Source organism: Hemicordylus capensis, chromosome 2, assembly GCF_027244095.1.
Source record: "Hemicordylus capensis ecotype Gifberg chromosome 2, rHemCap1.1.pri, whole genome shotgun sequence".
Taxonomy (NCBI): domain Eukaryota; kingdom Metazoa; phylum Chordata; class Lepidosauria; order Squamata; family Cordylidae; genus Hemicordylus; species Hemicordylus capensis.
Window position 1 is genome coordinate 292,036,528 of NC_069658.1, and position 18,026 is coordinate 292,054,553.

Genomic DNA, 18,026 nt, shown 5'->3' on the forward strand with positions numbered 1-18,026 from the left:
ATAGAAGAATATTTATGCCCTAGCACCTCTCTGCCTAATTCTAGACTGGAGTATTAAAAACATGTCCAGCTGCAAATCCATTTGCAGACCACAACATGATTCACATATATGCCAAATTGCTCAAATCCCATATCTAAGATAATTAGGTGATAAAACCTGTATAAGTTGGTAATATAGTATAGTACCTGAAATACAATCTGAATTTTCACTGAGCTGATCCTGAGAACACACTGAAATGTTACATAAGGCAATTCTGAGAAAGCATGAAAATACTGTGTTGTGTATTATGGCAAATTATTCTACTGTGTCAATTTTTTTCCCTTTTCAGTTGAGTGACTGCAATAGGATATTGTTTTAGAATAGGCAGAGTTCTGCAAAATTATTCTGCCAATATGTTGCTTTAGTTTTCAGATTGACATGCAAGGCAGGGCATTGTGCTACACATGAGTTTCTTAACATAGAACTGCACAGATTAAGAATTTTGAGCTGTTTCTCTCCCCTTCAGTTGAGATGTAGATATAGTTCAAGATAATATGAAAGGGGGTGAAGCTGTAATTGAACCGGCAGTGGTGGTGGGGGGGATGTTCCTGTTTCCCACTGACTGGGCAACAGCTCACAATTTGCTCTCCTGCCATCCCAATTCATTGGAAAAACAGTGTTCTTGAGTTGCATAAATATGAGGTAATTGTAGTAAGTATATATGTTTTTAAATGTTTCTGAGCAATGGAAATGCAAGGTGTGTGTGTGTGTGTGTGTGAGAGAGAGAGAGAGAGAGAGAGAGAAAATCTGTGTGATACCGTTTGCAGAGGAGAGAGAGACAGGGCATGCCAAGAATATTCCACTGTTCACCACATCCTTACAGTTCTTCTGGAGCAAGGATGTTGTGGGGATGGGAAGAAGGCAGAGGGCCCAAGAGGCAGCAAGGACCCATCTACACTTCTTCTCTAAGGGCACACTTCAAACTTGCTACATGCCAGGTGTGAGAGAGAATGGCTGCATTCACACGTAACATGAAACCAGCAGTTGGCGAACCCATGGTTTCAATTCAAACTGTAAATCTCATCACAGGCATTTGTCCAACAGTGGTCCGGCAACCTCTGATTACAGGAGAGGAGAGCCCCTCTTGCTCAGCTGCCAAGGCCAATCCCAGCAAGTTCCATGGCCAGACTGTGGGCAAAACATCAGAATGTCGGCAGGGTGGCCATGATTGGCTACAATCTTGAAGGGGGTGTGCCGAGTGTGATCATGCATTTTCGGAATGCTCTGCCTGTCTTTGGCATGGAAATGACATTTGAATCCCTTTAAATGGCATGCCATGCCAATGCTTCTTCTGACAGTGATGGCACCACTGCCCTTCCAAGAACCTTGTACCAAAATAGTCCCTTACAAGCACAATTTGGGGGTGAGAGTGAGGAGGATGGCACTATTTCCTTGTTACACAGGAAAGTGAAGGGGAAATGATGACTTCCTAGGAGGGGATGTGTATATGAGGGAGGGCAAAGGATCCTGGGTGTGGAGGGGTCTATCCCACCATGAACTAGGATGCTTTTCCTCTCATGAGAGTGCCAGTCTTCTGGGGAGGACCATGGGGTTGTAACCCATTGGACTTCATGCACACGAGTTGAGCTAACCCAACAAAGGGGCCCCTGCTTGCATGCCCCCCCCTCTCTCTAGTAAAAGACCACACAGGTACCCCCAAGGGGAAGGGGCTGGGCCCCTTTCCCCAATCCTTTTGTGCAAAAAATAGAAATTGGCTGCTCAATAATCCCTGTTTGTGGCTGCCTTTTAAACCCAAACCCAGGTATCCACACAGCCATATGTTCCTAATGCTCTGATGGGGTGTCTTACTTATGTTGTCACATGGAATGTTTGCGCTTGTGAACATACATAATTATTGCTTTATTCCCAGGGAGCAAAGCACTTTAATGTCTGCACTCTCATCCCAGCCCCAAAATTAAAAATAGAATTAAACTGCAGTTATGGTGGTGTCCAGTTGCAGACATAATATGTTGGTGGCCAAACTGAAGGTCTCAGTAGCAAACCTTACTGCAAACCAAAGGTTCAAATTAGAGTCCAGTGAGCCAAACCACAGGTTGCTTTTGCTGCGAAACCATGATTGCATACATTCAGACATAACAGCGTGGTGTAGTGGTTAGAGTGCTGGACGAGGACCGGGGAGACCTGAGTTCAAATCCCCATTCAGCCATGATACTAGCTGGGTGACTCTGGGCCAGTCACTTCTCTCTCAGCCTAGCCTACTTCACAGGGTTGTTGTGAAAGAGAAACTACATTCACAACAACAAATGTAGCACACTGCTCTGGGCTCCTTGGAGGAAGAGCGGGATATAAATGTAAAAATGTAAAATGAATAAAACTTCTGCCCTGTTTAACTCCGGTTTTGTTTTACATTTGAATTCAGCCAATGATTGCAGTTTCAAAACAGAACAAAACCACAGTTATGGTGGTTTCTGTGTTTCTGTTATGAAGACATAACGCTTCAGTAGCCAAACTGGAGGTCTCCGCAGTGAACCTTACTGCAACCCTAAGGTTCAAATTGCGGTTTGGTGAGCCAAACCACAGGTCACGTTCACCGCAAAGCTGCAGTTGCATGCATTCAGATGTAACAGAGTTACAACCTCTGCCCTGCTTAACTCTGGTTTCGTGTTACATCTGAATTCAGCAAATGATTGCAGTTTCAAAAACAGAACAAAATCTCAGTTATGGAGGTGTATGGGTTCAGACAGAATGCTTCAGCAGCCAAAGCGGAGGTCTCAGTGGCGAACCTTACTTTAACCCAAAGGTTCAAATTGGAGTTTGGTGAGTCAAAACCGTAGGTCACTTTCACCATGAAACCACTGTTGCATGCATTCAGACATAAGAGTCCCAACCTCTGCCCCATTTAACTCCAGATTTGTGTTATATCTGAATTTAGCCAATGTTTGGAAATGTGCAAATGAATGGAAAACTGACAGTATTCATATAATTGCTGAATTGATCACTCTTTCTCATCAAAGAGAATCCTAAGGAATAATTTTCATTAAGCTGGAACAACCCAAACATTCCATAACACAAAAATAGTATCTTCCTTGATCTACTTACAATCCAAATAATTTCATTTAATGCCCAATATTATGAGCTGCATTAAATAATGATAATAATAATATTGAACTTTAGCTGCCCCATAACAAATTGTTCTCTGGGTGACTTACAACACAACATGAGCTCAAAACACACATTAAATCATAACGGACCAAACAAATGGGGAGGAGAAAATACAAAATACAATACAAAAACAATTTTTAAAACATTTTTTAAAAAGCAGTTACTATCAGATCAAAAAATTTCAAACATTTAAATTTTAAAGAAAAACCTCAGTTACCAATATTTATTTCTTTTAGTATATTTATGTACTGCCAATTATTAGATGAGACAGTTTACAAAGGGATATAAACAATTAAAACCAATTAATAACAATTAAAACAAATATCACCTAAAAGCCTGACAGGAAAAGTATGTTTTCAAGACCTTCTTAAAGTCTACCAAAGATCTCTCTTACCTCAGCAGAGGTAAGTTCAGGAGCAGCTACAGAGATGGCCTGATCCCAAGTCATCAGTAGTCAGGCTGCCAGCAACTGCAGGTGGACCTCCACAGATGACCTTAGTTGCAATGGGGCTACAGAAGCAGGTATTACCTTAGGTAACCCGGGCCCAAGCCATTTAGTCTTTCAAGCTAATCTCTAACACTTTGTGTGTTTAATCCAGAAACATATCAATGCAACTATTTAAAAACAGCAGAAGCAGGATCACATAACCAAAAAAAATGTGTGATTCTTTTGGTTTTGTGCTCTCATCATTACTAAAGATGTCAGCCATTATCAAGATCCATTTCAAACTTGCTTTCAGGCAGGCTATGGGGTGGAGACTGCCTTGGTTGTCCTGATGGATGATCTCCAATTAGGAATCGATAGGGGGAGTGTGACTCTGTTGGTCCTTTTGGATCTCTTGGCAGCTTTCGACACCATCGAGCATGTTATGTTTCTGGTGTGCCTGAGGTGGTTGGGGGTAGAAGGCACTGCTTTGCAATAATTTTGCTCTCTAGCCAGAACTTAGAAAGTGGTTTAAATCTGCCTGTCCTGGATGCCTATCCACTCCCTCAGAAAGAATAGGTGCATAGCTTGGAAGTACTTCTGTACCCAAATCTCTCCCTGATATCTCAGGCTGAAGTAGTGGCCAGGAGTGCTTTTTATCACTTTGGCTGATACACCAGCTGTGTCCATTTCACCAGACAAACGACCTTGAAACAGTGATGCTTATGCTGGTAACTTCCAGCCATGACTACTGCAGTGCACTCTAATTTGGGCTGCCTTTGTACATAATTTGGAAGCTGCAGCTAGTGCAGAATGCAGTAGCCAGGTTGGTCTCCAGTGTCACTCATAAAGACCACATTACTCCTATTTTAAAGGAACTACATGCCATTTAGTTTCTGGGGAAAATACAAAGTGCTGGTTATTACTTATGAAACTGTGAATGGCTTGGGCCCAGCGTATTTAAGAGAGCACCTTCTTTTTCATTAACTCCTCCACCTATTAAATCATATGGGGAGGTCCGGTTATGGTTGCCACTGGTTCGCTTGGTGGCGACTCTAACTGCGCCTTCTCTAGGGTTGCCCTGAGGCTCTGGAATACACTCCCAAATGAAATTAGAATCTTCCCCTCTCTGGTCTTGATAAGAAGGGAAATAGCATGTCCCTATTAACACATTTCCTTTCAGGCCTTGTATTGTCACCCTCAGAGTTTCTAGAGTCTTCCTAGGTTTCCTAGCTTGTGAGATTCTATCCCTTCTTTAATATACAGTCCTACTCCACTGCCAATTTGCCCTTCCCTGTCCTTTCTATAGAGTTTATATCTAGGAATAACCATATCTCAATGTTTCACCATGTTTCCATTGTGCCCACTATATCTATGTTTTCATTAGCAACCAAGCACTCAATTTCATCCACCTTGGCTTGGAGACCTCTGGCATGGGCATATAGGAACCTATATGCTGAATCACTTACTGGTGTGTGCTAACTTTCTTTTGGCCATTTGATCTCTTTGACCTGCTAGCACATCCTTCTGGCTGCTTTTTGTCTGGTTCTGCTCTGTCCCCTTCAGAATCATTTATACCCTCACACCTTTAAAGAATGGCATTAGCTGAACCGGATACTGCCCAGCTCCTGTTTGCTAGCCTCCAGGCATCATTTCAAAAGTTGCTCTGCGTCTGCGACCTTTTTGTGTGCCAGCAGTCTAGTTACATCTTGGTCCAAACTGAGCCCTTCCCTTTTGTACAGGCTCCTCTTGTCCCAATATATTAGTCCCTAGTGACTAATAAATCTAAACTCCTCCTCCCGGGACCACCGTCTCATCCACACATTGACTTCCCTCAGTCTGCTTGTCTCCTCCTGGGACCACCGTCTCATCCATGCATTGAGTCCCCTCAGCTTTGCCTCTCTCATTGGCCCTGCGCATGGAACAGGTAGCATTTCTGAGAGTGCTACCTGGAGGGTCTTGAGCTTCAATCTGCTACCTTGCAGCCTAAATTTGGCTTCCAGGAACTCCCAATTACATTTCCCAACATTGTTGGTGCTGATGTGTATCACAACAGCTGTCTCCTCACCAGCACTGCCTAATAGCCTATCTAGATTCCCTTAACACAATGATTGTGTGAGAGCACTATAGCACGCTTGTGCAAAGGTTCCCATTGAAATAAACAAGGTGTGCCACAATTGCACAACTGTTGTGCAAATTTAAGTATACTTGAACCCAGGGGCATAGCTAGGGGAGAGAGGACCTGTGTTCACCCCTCTCCCCAGCAACTCCTGGCAGGGGGTGGAGCTGGGGGCCCCCCTCAGGAGCTGGAGGGCCTGGGTTCTTTGAATCCATCCACTCAATTATAGCTATACCCCTGCTTGAACTAGCAGAATGCTAGTCGGGGATGCAAGCACCAGACTTAGTGCTACTTGCTAATACAATAACTTTGTGCTAGTGTAAACCCTTTAGGCAAGTGATTAATTGCTCTGTCAGCCAATATATTTTTCTGGCATGTTGTCTCCAGTTCCATCAGTAATGTTTGAAGCAGGTTCCCTGTTTCAGCTACAGTGTTGGTAACTTTACCTCTACCTTGAGTAAGAGTCTTACCCTGGCTAGGATTAGGACCAGACATAGGATTAGGGCCAGGGTTAGGACCAGACACAGCCCTGGCCCCCAACACAGGGCTAGAACCTGAAAAAACACCAGAACTGCTGCCCTCCAAAAGACCACCTTCAGAATCTGAGCCCCATGAAAATCCCATCCTTGCCATGCCCTTGCATTCTTAATGTCTGATTGCCAGTGCCGGCAACAGGCTAGGCTATATTGGGTAGAGAGGAGGAAGGATATCAGATTCCGGACCAGAAGACTGCCCTATTAAGGTTTCTACTCTCCAAGCATGGAGGCAAAGCACAGGAGGGGTAGTCTGAAATCAAAAGGCAGGCAATTGGGAATTGACAGAGGAAGTGTGACTCTGTTGGTCCTTTTGGACCTCTCGGTGATTTTCGATACTATCGACCATAGTGTCCTTCTGGAGTGTCTGAGGGGGTTGAGGGTGGGAGGCACTGCTTTGCAGTGGTTCCACTCTTATCTCTCGGGCAGATTCCAGATGGTGTCCCTCAGGGACTGTTGTTCTTCAAAAACTGAACTCCAGTATGGTGTCCCTCAGGCCTCTGTATTGTCTCCAATGTTGTTTAACATCTACATGAAACTGCTGGGAGAGATCATCAGGCGATTTGGTGCAGGGTGTTATCAGTATGATGATGACACCCAAATCTATTTCTCCATGTCAGCATCATCAGGAGAAGGCATAACCTCCCTAAATGCCTGCCTGGAGGTAGTGATGGGCTGGATGAGAGATAACAATCTGAGGCTGAATCCAGATAAGACGGAGGTACTTATTGTGTGGGGTCAGAACTCAGGAGATGATTTTGATTTGCCTGTTCTGGATGGGGTCACACTTCCACAGAAGGAACAGGTATGCAGTCTGGGGGTGCTTCTGGACACAAAACACTCCCTGGTGTCCCAGGTTGAGGCAGTGGCCAGAAGTGCCTTTTATTAGCTTCGACTGATACGCCAGCTGCGTCTATTTCTTGAGATAAATGACCACAGAACAGTAATACATCTGCTGGTCACCTCCAGACTTGACTACTGCAATGTGCTCTATGTGGGGCTGCCTTTGTACATTGTCCGGAAACTGCAGTTAGTCCAGAATGCAGCAACTAGATTGGTCTCTGGGTCATCTTGGAGAGACCATATCACTCCCATCTTAAAAGATTTGCACTGGGCAAAGTACAAGGTTTTGGTTATAACCTAGAAAGCCCTGAACAGCTTGGGCCCTGGGTATTTAAGAGAACGCCTTCTTTGCTATGAACCACTGAGATCATCTGGAGAGGTCTGTCTGCAGTTGCCACTGGCTCATCTGGTGGCTACTCAGGGACGGGCCTTCTCCATTGCTGCCCCAAGGCTTTGGAACAGACTTCCTGCTGAAATAAGAGCCTCCCAATCTCTTACAACTTTTAAAAAGGCAGTCAAGATGCATTTGTTCACCCAGGCCTTTAATTAGACATTGTTTTAACTGTGTTTTAATTGTATTTTAATAGTTTTAACATTTTAAATTTCAATTTGTTAATCTTTTTATTGATTTTTATTGTTTTGTAAACCACCCGCAGAACTTGAGTTTTGGGCGGTATAAAAATGTGATTAAATAAATAAATAAATAAATAAAACAATTTGAGAGTTCGATCCCAGCATCTGTCCTATAGTCCATGGTTCTGCAGCCTGTCTTGCCAACCGCACTGTCTTCTAGACCTTGTAGGTTCTTGTCAAGTGGACAGGATAATAGCAAGATTATTTTACTATGATAATTATTACTCCCTTTCTTAGATGTCCTTTCCCCATTTGTATATCTAACAACTGGAGCTAAGCCATGATTATTCCAGCAAAGGGGACAAGTCTGTATCAGAGCATTATCAACCTATAATTATACTTAGAATAATGAGCAAATTGTATTCCTGACATTGGTACGATAAATGAATAGAATGGACTGAAGTATCATGCACACACATACGCACGCGCGCGTACACACACACACACTATAGGCAACAAAGATCATCTTGGCCTTTTTAAAAGAAAACTATTCTGCTAAATCCTATTAATCAGCTGAGATGCTGCTTTCATAGATTTAAAGGCATCTTTCAGTCTGGTGCCGAGGGAGTACCTCTGGGATAAATTATCTGCCATGTCTATCATCTCCTATTCCTAATGCATAGTTTGTATCATAGTACCTCAATACAAATTATATTTGATGTGCAGGGACACTTTAACAAAAAGCTTGGTAACAACTAAGGGAGTAAAAGGAGTAAGCCTTTTGGCTCCTGTGTTGTTGAATATAGATATGTATCTGAACAATCTGATGCCAAGGTTGACCTTCAGAGACATAGCAAAGTCAGCAGGGGAGTCTGGGTTCAATACATGACTAAGTTTTCGGTGGTTGTTTTTTGGGGCACCATGGCACCTTTGAACACTGCTAGGTATGCTCCTGTTGACCTCATCAGGTGATTTATTGTCCCTTTCTTATGTAAATTATTGTTTTATTATAGGGTTTTCATTCATAATGTGTTAAAGTTTTATTGATGGTTATTTTAATTTATTTCATATTATTTAAGGTTTTAATTGTATGTTAATTTGTAAACCACCCAGATATTTTATATGTAACAGTAAATAACTGTGATGAAATACATAATTAAATAAATAAATCCCAAACTGAGGCACATTTTTAAAAGACTCTTGGCTGCCTTTTTAGAGTATTGCCTGGACAAAGTTTTGAATTGTGAAAAAAACACCCATCAAAAATTATGATTTTTACTAATAGGAGGGATGTCCATAAACAGTCCTACTATTCAGCAAGCGTGTGTGTGTTTTTAAGTATCTTCATGTTGTCTTTCTGGTGTCCATCTCAACTTCTGTAACGTGTCTGTTGTAATAGAGATTCTTCCTTTTTTCCACTCTCATGGTTCACATTTATACTTCCAGCTCAGAGTTTTTAAGGCGAAGGTTGTTCCTCAGTTGCTGTTTAAGACAAAAATATGGGCTTTTAAAGAGAATTAGAGGTAATTCAGTAAAAGTTTCTAAGGCTTTTCATGGCTTTACTTAGTTATGTTTCTAATGTATGTCATTATAAGCACATTTTCCTAAAATTAAGCACCCGCTTGGTTAATAATTTTAGGAACTGATTGCATATAATCCACCAGGTTTTGTTTCATTAATAATGAGGGACTCTTTTATCAGTAGATGGCAAAACGTTATTGTAGATAAATTTATTTTACTATGCTTTTCAAGAAGTCATTTAATAAATCAAGAGTTGTTCCATGACCTATGCAAATGTAAACAGAAGGTTAAATTGACCAAGAATTTTTTTAAAAACACAATGCAGTAGACTTTTTAAAAAAACTTTACAATTAGGTTATACAGTTTTATATTTGTTTAGTCTCCTGACTCCAACAGGTCAGGGAGCTTTCTCATTTGTATGGTTCTTTAAGGTATGCATCTTTCAGACTATCTAGATGGTAAATTCAGCACAGCATTAAGTGATCATTTGTGTCCCTGTGCAATCAATTGGTCCCATTCGACTTCTGTGTATTTTATAAAAGACTAAGGGACACCCTCCCCCCCTGTGGGTAAGTTTAATAAATCTTTTTCTGTTTGAGGATAAAGATTTGCAATAATCTTGCAATAATAATAATAATAATTTGCAATAATGCAGGATAAAGCTGCAATAAAACAAAGGTACCTAGTTTTATTGCAGCTACAATAAAAACAAAGAAAACAACGTTAATTAATCAAACAATTCTTATTATCACCTTATTAGTTTTTAATTGGGTATTTTAATATTTTGAATGTTAATAATTCCTTTGCTGTAGGGGCAGATTGCAATGTGTCATACTGTATTTACTTTGTGGAAGTTGTGAAAATCTGTGACTGTTCAATAAAGGCATTTTTAAAAAATTAGATCAGAAGTTATATTATACCCCCTTTTATCACTTTGCTCTACTCACTATTGTTGTGGCTAACACGGAGAGGTGAGTCTCACGATCAGTGAGACTCGCCATAAGGTGGTTTGCGGGGAGAGTGGGCTTAGCCACGATCGGCTGCCCACACGACTGCCAGCTTCATCATGGGGCCGGTGGGGGCTCCGGGGATCAGGGGCTGTATGGCCCCCTGAAGTTCCAGGATGCCCCACGCGAGTGTGCGGAGCATCCTGGAGAGACCCCCAAGCTTGGGTGACTGCTTGCAGCCTCCTGGTTGGACGTCTCCTCATGTGTTGGCAATCGTGAGAATCACCTCATTGTGTTTTAGGGGATCACTTAAATAAGAGTGATCATGATCATGAACAATCCATCCTGAGCCAAGAGAAACCTTGAGTGAACAGAGCTATGTAGTTAGGTAGGTGGGGTTTGGAGCACTACTGCACTTTTGCAGGAAACACCATCCCTCATAGATTTTTCTCCATTTTTAACTACGATCATTTCTGTCCTTAAAACAACTTTTTAAATGGAGGCTGTCATGTCAAAATTTAAAAAGGCGATTTCTCCACCCCACAAACAGGCCCTAGGTGGGGCAAAGCAGTGGCCTAGTTGAGATGATGTCCCTAGAGGCCCTATCCTGGCCTTAGATGATAGGGGAGGTTTCCAGTCAAACAATGAAGCATATTGTAGTCTAAATTCCTTAAATTTTGCAGATGGTGAACTCAGTTTTGCTTTCCTCTTGTCTGTACATTAAGATTTTTCCACAGTTTGCAATGCTGTGGTTGTTTTTCACTGGAACATAGGAAACTGCCTTATACTGTGTCAGACTAATGGTCCATCTAACTCAGTATTGTCCACACTACTGTCAGCAGCTCTCCAGGGTTTCAAGCAGGGGTCTTTCCAGTTCTACGTGGAGATGCCAGGGATTGAACCTAGCACCTTCTGAATGCAAAGCAGATGCTCAGCCACTGACCTATGGGCCCCATCCCCTTAGAGCAAGCCTGCTCAACTTACGCCCCCCAGCTGTTTTTGGACTACAACTCCCCAGCCACAGAGGCCAATAGCTAGGGATTATGGCGATTGTAGGCCAACATCTGCAGGGGGACTGAAGTTGAGCAGCCCTGCCTTAAAGGAATATCTTACAGCATACTGCACATAGCTCACGTCACCAATCCAAATGCAAACCAAGGCAAGCTCTGCTTAGCAAGGGGACACTTTATGCTCACTACCACAAGACCAGCTTAATTCCCATCATCTCACAGAATGGGGGAGTATGACCATAGCTCCCATGGTGGCGTTATCTCTAAAGTATAACATGTAAAATATCAGTTTCAATCAAGAACAAAACGCTTATGATCTCTTATATTGGGGCTTATTCTTTTATACTTTTAGCCTCTTCTGATCTTTTGCATTTCCCCCCAGGTTGTTTTCATTGCATTGGAATCCCCATCATGAGACAGTGAATTCTTTCTGCTCAATATTATACCTGCAGAAAGTGCTTCTGGGCATGAGAGTATTGATCTACTTTTTCAGTGTATTCTCAGGATTACTAAGAATGGTACAAAGCAGCTCAGGAAGAAGGAAAATAGATCTATTCTAGATGTTTCTTTTCCTGTATGTTTTCTAAGCCTAATGGATAAACTGCAGAATTAGTTACATTTGCACATAAATTAGTTACATTTTTGCACATACCAAACTGGCACTTGTCCAGCTAGTGTTCAGTTTATTCCTCCACTGGAATGAACACTGGAAGATAGTGTTCTGTTTATTCCTCCACTCCCAACAACAAATAGTTGCTGCATTCTTTTGAGCATTTTTCTTGCACTGTATGGATCAACTGCAAAGCTACAATCTGTCTTTCAGTAAGCGAAATTCATATTCTCTCTGTCGCTGCTCCTGGACTGTGGAATGCGCTCCCTGCAGACATCCATAATTTGAATTCTTTATTGGAATTTAGGAGAGCCCTAAAGATCTACTTGTTCAGCCTGGCTTTCCAGTGCTCTTAAATTGTTTTAAAGGGTCTTTGATGTTTGTGAAGTGCCCTGAGCTATTTTGTAAGGGCGGTCTAAAAATCAATCAAACAAACAAACAAACAAATATACTTCAAAATTTCACAAATCTTAGAACAAATTAACATGACTGACATCTTAATGGTCCATATTTTCCCCAGAAAGAAAGGGAAGTAGAAAGGGATGGAATCAGGAATAACTCGTCTCCATTTGTCTGTGCCATAGAAATGCAATTTTAATTTTTGGGTGACTGACAACAGAACATGTGCAACACATACACTATACTGTAGAGCAGTTATCCTACAACAATAATTTAAAACAACTTTGTGCTCATCTGTAGTGTTATGCAAATTGCATGTACTTCAACACCTACTGAAACTGTTTGTGCTTAGACTAATCTATTTAAGTGTTCTAAACATCTCACTGGGCATGATCCAAAGAGCCACTCCAGATAAAGTCAAGGACTTAGGCATTTTCAGGAGATTCCTCCCTCCCCCTTTGAACCTCTGCCAGATCGTAATCTGCTTCTTCTTAAAGCTCCTTTAAGTTGTGTGCCATGTTCCTTTAAACAGTGTCACACTTTTTAAAGGAACACAAACCCAAAGCCAAAGGAAATAGTTGTTCCCAGGCGTATAGCTATAATTGAGTGGATGAGCTCAAAGAACCAGCCCCCACCCACAGCTTCTGAGGGTCCCTCAGATCCACCCCTCCCTATTTTCTTCATTATTTCCCTGACTCCAATGGGAGGGCGAATATGGGCCCCTCTCCCCTAGTTTCATCCCTGGTTGTGCAGTTCTTAGGATCTCACTACTGATTCAGAATAAATGTTATGAAGAATAAAGAAGTGGACAGAGTAATTAAAAGCCTAGACTTCATGAAAAGCAGCTTCTTCGAACCCAGCACACTTCAGGAGATAGGTGGAACAACAAATAATGGAAACAAATTAATGCACTCAGTGACATTTTCTACTCACAGTCATTTGGCAAACAGATGGCAATTTTACTGAATATTTTATGGATGTTTGCTTTTTATGGCTTTTATTTCAGCATTTTCAGGATCTATGTTTTTCTTACTCTATGTGTAAAATAAAATGTGTGTATGTACATATATTTAATTGATCTATTTACCAAAACTCATAGATTAATTATAATTTCTTTTAATGAATCTATTAATTTTTTGCAATATCTTATAAATGTTGACTGATTGATTATATCTGCATATAGTTCTATGTGAATATGCACTATAATTCTGAAAAAAGCATTATTATTATTTTGTTTTTAGATGATGCATGAATGTGTTGTAGAAGGCACCATCCTAGAAGAGGCATTTCTTCTGCTATGGGAGAGAAGAAGGAAGGACTCTACTAAGATGGTGCCTCCCACCAATGGTGTGTGTAAGTATGTGTTTTTTAAAATTATATTTAAAAATATAAATATAATATTAAAATATATTCTGTTGACTTGAGGGAGCTTGTTTGCTTTATTGAAAGATATAAATCAATTAATAGAAACAATTTATTGACAAAACATTGCAGCCTTATATTGCGATAGGTTTAGTATATGGTTGAGGATATTACAGGTCACCATTGCTGGGATCAGTTAGGCATTTCTCCCTTGATCAGAATGCTATGGAGGTTGGTTGGCTGTGTTGAGGTGTGTGTGACTTGGCTTACTTGGAGATGAATTCCAGTCAGACAAGTCTGTCCATTTATGTATTAATAGGCAGTGAAGCAGAATAGCTTTAAATATAACCCAGCTTGCTTTGGTAGCTTGTTGCTTAAGCCTTTTGCTCAAATGTCAAAGCATGTTGAAGTTAACAAAATCAACTCTCAAGTCTTGATATTTTTAAGAGTAAGCCATCATGAACACACTTACATGAATTTGGCTTAAGAAATCTTTGCCATGAATTGCCTACCTTGGACAAGGCATTCTTCAGTATCTGTGTTCTTCAGCTGAAAAATCAGATTTTTAAAAAATCTATCAAATCTGTAGATCTATGAAACCACTCTGCAGCTGTTTCCTGTGCAGAAAACTAACAGAAACGCACACAGCACAGCTCAAGTTACATATGTAAGTATGTTAGCTTAATGTCCCATAGCATAACATCAGCGTTAGAGAACTGTCTGTGCCACTGCAGGGCTCTAACACAGTTGGTGACAGTGTTGCGCAAAAGGGCAATACCAAAGATCTGAGCTCTTCTGAGATGGCACATCTCTTATTCACCGATGATAAATATTTATATATACAACTTTTCAACAAAGTTCCCAAAGCGGTTTACACAGAGAAATAAAAATAAATAAAGATGAAAATAAATAAATAAAGATTCCCAATGGAAGTTGCACAAGATATAAGAAAACACTAGAGGTTAGGGATGTGCACAAAACCAGTTTGCCCAGTTTGGTTTGAGTCCGAACTGTCCTTAAACCAGACTAGGCATGTTTGGTTTGGGCACCCTCGAACTTGGGGCCCAGTCCAGGGGTGCCATCCACGTTGAAATTAGTTTGCGGCAGGGGGAGATGGAGTCACCTCTGCCACCAGGTTTGGCAGCCCCAGGGGTGCTGCTGTGGTTGCAGGGCTTCACCTCGGTCTGGCTTCCCCTCCAGTGGCTTCCCCTTCGCCACCAGCCATCCCCTGCTCTCCAAATGGCAGTTTCATCCCATTTCAGGGTTGTTTAGATCTTTTGAGAGTGTGCACAGAGGCCATTTGGAAGACCACTGCGCATGTGCACAGGTAATTTGCATGGCTGCGTCATGACCACGTCTCAGGTTGAGCTAGCTCACACATCCCTACAAGAGGTCAGTAGTTCCAGTATGTCCCCTCTTGTTCAACATTGTTGCTGCATGTGTAAGAGCCTCACAGTGGCACAGTTTTGCAATGCTCATGTTATGCTGTGGGATATGTAAGCCAACATACTTATATATGTAAGAGTGGTTTGTGTGGATCTTCACCTGCTCCACCTGCTGGACTCTACCCTAGAACCTTCTCCCAAGTACTCATGCAAAAGTGTGTGTCAAGTTCATATGGACATGTTAAGAATATATGATGAAAACTAGTGGATTTGGGGCTACTTGCATTTGTCCTTCTCACCTGTCACATTTCATCACATTTTGCCCCGTAGCAGTCTTTCTGTATTAATTGTGGAGGCAATGGAGCAAATGTAAAATATTACTCACTGTGCTGGCCCTGCAGGGGAAAATAGGCAAAATCAGGGCCAGCAAAGTCCAGGTGGGTATCAAAAGGCAAAGAGCATAAGAGCAAGAAAGACTAATAGGGCACTGGATGGCAGAGCTAGTGGAGCACAGTAAAGGAAAGACTGGTGTACCAGCTGGCTGCAACTGAGGTGCTTAAACAGGGCTCAGGAAGGCCTCAACCGACTTCCTGGTGCTACTCAGTCTCATGTCCTTCTGCTGTGTGTGTGTGTTTGTGTGTGTGTGTGTGTGTGTGTGGCCTCCTCTCTTGTCCTCATGAGACCTCTCCTGGCCCAACCTGTGGGCTGTCAGCCCCACACTCAGATGCCATTGCCAGCACAGAGCCTGAGTTCAATGGTGGCATTGTTCCCAGGGGTCTGGTGGAGATGATGGCTGATCCACAGTGGAGACTGGGCCCAAGGCCTCTGGAATAAGGTTATCCTCTGGTGTAGCTTCATCCATGCATTCTCTAGAGCTGTGATGGGTGGGGCCTAGTAAAGGAGGGACTTCTGGCTCTGGATCTGGGATTCTGCTGTCTCCTCCTGCTCTGAGGACTTCCCTGAGTCTTGGTTGAGGGGATCTTTGACACAAAGTCATACTGATTTCAAATAGAAAATATCCAATGAATATTCAGATAATATTTCCCTATGAATTTGTAGAGGAATGTTGTGAAGCTTTTCATTTTAGCTTTATTTTTAACACATGACATTTACAGAGAATATTGTGGGGAAAATACATTACATACATATAGTAATTGAAATGAAACTTAGCAGGAAGAAAAATTATCAAAACACTCACCAAAAATGTAGTAAATTGCATATGTTCAGTGGCTGACATGTGCAACCAAAGAAAACATGCTCATAGCAGTGCACTCTGGCTACAGCAGCACAGGCAATCAATTTTTTTTCCAATCACACCTTCCCCAGAGGGTTGCATAGCCCTGACTGATATATTTGTGGGTTGCACAGAGTATTTCTGGGGGAAGGGGAGATTGGCAAAAATCGCCAACCGCATGTGCAGCCACCCATACTGCTATAGCAGGCGTACAGCTGCTATAGGAACATAGGAAGCTGCCATATACTGAGTCAGACTATAGGCCCATCTAGCAGAGGCGTAGCTGGGGAAAACGGCACCCAGGGCAAGCTCTGCCCCTGAAATTACCCCCCACCCACATACCTGCGCCCTGGCTGGACTCCAGAGTGAGCGCGGCAGTGGTGGGCGGCAGCAGATCGCGCGGCGGTGGAGGGCGGCAGTGGATTGTCATCGTGTGCCCCTGGGATTGTGGCGGTGAGTGCGGCGGTGGTGGGCGGCGGCAGATTGCGTGGCGGATGGTGGCTGCGGCGGCGGGAGTGAGCGCGGTGGTGGCGGGCGGCGGCGGATCGCCGAGTGCAGCAGAGCAACGCCGAGGCCTGCCGTCTGGCCCGGCGTCGCTTTCCAACTACACAGGCGCTGTGTGTGAGAACAGCCTCTTTGTTTTCTTCAACTGGTTCCAGGGAGACAAAAGGATCCTTGCAATGTGGATCCTCGGTTGTATTTGAGAATCTCCACTTTGCTTTTTCCATCCAAATGTGCCTTTCAAATTCACCTGAGGTTCAGTTTCACCAAACAAACCAAGCGTTGAAACCAAGGTGTGTAATTGGCTTGTTTGTAGTTGGCTTGTTTGTTTTAAGCATGGCTGATCTTTTTTGTTTGTTTGTTTGTAAGCCTCGTGTTACATCCAAACTGACCACCAGGCTTTTTTCTCAGCTTGTTGCAAGAGGCTTGGTATAGAGCAGCCAAGAAGCAGCCATGAATTGGGTGAATGGTGGAGGGAGGGGCCAAAGAAACCACCAACAGCAAAACAAATCACGTTGCTGTCAGGTCATCTGTGGAGGGAATTCTCTGCTTGATTTTGGAAGCATGGTTAGAAGCTTCCATGGCTCCACATTTCATCTGACAGGGCACAAAGAAGGGAAACCAGATAGTAAATCCTCTGTAGGAAGATTAAAATGAATTATGTCCCAAAGACACTCACAATCTTTTTTTTTTTTAAGAACTTTTTAAAAGGAAAAAAGGTTCTCAGAGGAAAGGGTCCAGAAAGCAGTTGCTTCTCATCAGCCTGATGGAGGGGCCTTGCTGCTTGCCTCGCCCTCTTCTGAAGCCTGATGGCAATCCCAGCGGAGGACACAGTTGTTCTGTATAAGGCAGCTTCCGAAAAGAGTGAAATTCCTAACAGAGTGAAATAACCAGAATTCAGGAAGTGTGAGACTCAGAGCAGAGTGATCCCGTGGAACAATAAAAGGAACAGAATTGGAGAAAGCTACTCATATCTAAGAAGAAAAATAGTGGAATAGAAATTTCAACCAGCACTACAATGAAATGATAAGTAGCAGGCATTACTTGTAGTAATCTATATTTTAGCATAAAGTTCCTATGAGTATTCTTTTAACATATTCAAAGAGACACAACTTATTGGCATAGTATAAAAATCTTTCCCCGGTATGAACAAAGTTGAAATCCCTCAACCACTGCAAGTTTCACTATTGACTTTAGCAGAGTTGGTTTTATCCCAATTAAACGAACTCTGGTTTTTTAAAAATCCTCAACTCCTAATCCCAGTCCTCATTGCTACCATTCACTTCCAAAAAGCTGTAGGCAGCAGTATTGGGTGGTTACAGATTTAGCTGGTGAGAGGAAATTCCAAACCTATAATGTCAGATGATTACATAAATAATTGGTGTATTATAGATTTCGCTTTC

General features: G+C 42.3%; 1 protein-coding gene across 4 annotated transcripts in view; it reads left to right on the plus strand.

The window, feature by feature from the left end:
- GRM7 (glutamate metabotropic receptor 7) overlaps positions 1 to 18,026 on the plus strand; it is a 715,175-nt gene that overhangs the window by 504,088 nt on the left and 193,061 nt on the right. The window lies entirely within an intron of this gene.